Source organism: Rhineura floridana, chromosome 6 (assembly GCF_030035675.1).
Source record: "Rhineura floridana isolate rRhiFlo1 chromosome 6, rRhiFlo1.hap2, whole genome shotgun sequence".
Taxonomy (NCBI): Eukaryota; Metazoa; Chordata; class Lepidosauria; order Squamata; family Rhineuridae; genus Rhineura; species Rhineura floridana.
Window position 1 is genome coordinate 158,395,177 of NC_084485.1, and position 2,268 is coordinate 158,397,444.

The window sequence follows — 2,268 nt, forward strand, 5'->3', positions numbered from 1 at the left end:
CCATTGTTCCGTGGTGTGGGACTGGTGAATTTGGTGGGCCTGACTCACCGTGAAGTCGCCGTTCCGAGCTGTTTTACGTTGAAGAGTATTAAAGCCCGGAACGGGTAGCGGGACGTGGTTTTCGGGGACGATTGGGGCCTTATGGCGTGCCCCGCGATCCGTCGTTTGGGACTGGTGAATTTGGTGGGCTTGGCTGACCGGGAATTTGCCGTTCCGTGCTGTTTTACGTTGAAGAGTATTAGAGCCTAGAACGGGTAGCGGGACGTGGTTTTCGGGGACGATTGGGGCCTTACGGCGTGCCCACGTTCCGTTGTGTGGGACTGGTGAATTTGGTGGGCCTGGCTGACCGGGAAGTCGCCGTTCCGGGCTGTTTTACGTTGAAGAGTATTAGAGCCCGGAACGGGTAGCGGGATATGGTTTTCGGGGCGATTGGGGCCTTACAGCGTGCCCCGCGATCCGTCGTGTGGGACTGGTGAATTTGGTGGGCCTGACTCACCGGGAAGTCGCCGTTCCGGGCTGTTTTACCTTGAAGAATATTAGAGCCCGGAACGGGTAGCGGGACGTGGTTTTCGGGGACGATTGGGGTCTTGCAGCGTGCCCCGCGATCCGTCGTGTGGGACTGGTGAATTTGGTGGGCCTGACTCAACGGGAAGTCGCCGTTCGAGGCTGTTTTACGTTGAAGAGTATTAGAGCCCGGAACGGGTAGCAGGACGTGGTTTTCGGGGGCGATTGGGGCCTTACGGCGTGCCCCACGATCCGTCGTGTGGGACTGGTGAATTGGGTGTGCCTGGCCGGCCGGGAAGTCGCCCTTCCGGGCTGTTTTACGTTGAAGAGTATTAGAGCCTGGAACGGGTAGCTGGATGTGGTTTTCGGGGACGATTCGGGCCTTTCGGCGTGCCCCACGATCCGTCGTGTGGGACTGGTGAATTTGGTGGGCCTGACTCAACGGGAAGTCCCCGTTCCGGGCTGTTTTACCTTGAAGAGTATTAGAGCCCAGAACGGGTAGCAGAACGTGGTTTTCGGTGGCGATTGGGGCCTTACGGCGTGCCCCACGATCCGTCGTGTGGGACTGGTGAATTTGGTGGGCCTGACTCAACGGGAAGTCGCCGTTCCGGGCTGTTTTACGTTGAAGAGTATTAGAGCCCGGAACGGTTAGCAGGACGTGGTTTTCGGGGGCGATTGGGGCCTTACGGCGTGCCCCGCAATCCGTCGTGTGGGACTGGTGAATTTGGTGGGCCTGGCTGGCCAGGAAGTCGCCGTTCCGGGCTGTTTTACGTTGAAGAGTATCAGAGCCTAGAACGGGTAGCGGGACGTGGTTTTCGGGGGCGATTGGGGACTTACGGCATGCCCCGCGGTCCGTCGTGTGGGACTGGTGAATTTGGTGGGCCTGACTCACCGGGAAGTCGCTGTTCCGAGCTGTTTTACGTTGAAGAGTATTAGAGCACGGAACGGGTAGCAGGACGTGGTTTTCGGTGGCGATTGGGGCCTTACGGTGTGCCCCGCGATCCGTCGTTTGGGACTGGTGAATTTGGTGGGCCTGGCTGGCCAGGAAGGCGCCGTTCCGGTCTGTTTTACGTTGAAGATTATTAGAGCCCGGAACAGGTAGCGGGACGTGGTTTTCGGGGACGATTGGGGCCTTATGGCGTGCCCAATGTTCCGTCGTGTGGGACTGGTGAATTTGGTGGGCCTGACTCACCGGGAAGTCGCCGTTCCGGGCTGTTTTACATTGAAGAGTATTAGAGCCCGGAATGGGTAGCGGGACGTGGTTTTCGGGGACGATTGGGGCCTTATGGCGTGCCCCACGATCCGTCGTGTGGGACTGGTGAATTTGGTGGGCTTGGCCGGCCGGGAAGTCGCCGTTCCAGGCTGTTTTACGTTGAAGAGTATAAGAGCCCGGAACGGGTAGCGGGATGTGGTTTTCGGGGACGATTGGGGACTTACGGCGTGCCCCACGATCCGTCGTGCGGCACTGGTGAATTTGGTGGGCCTGACTCACCGGGAAGTCGCGGTTCCGAGCTGTTTTACGTTGAAGAGTATTAGAGCCCGGAACGGGTAGCAGAACATGGTTTTCGGTGGCGATTGGGGCCTTACGGCGTGCCCCGCGGTCCGTCGTGTGGGACTGGTGAATTTGGTGGGCCTGGCCGGCCGGGAAGTCGCCGTTCCGGGCTGTTTTAAGTTGAAGAGTATTAGAGCCCGGAACGGGTAGCGGGATGTGGTTTTCGGGGACAATTGGGGCCTTACGGCGTGCCCCACGATCCGTCGTGTGGC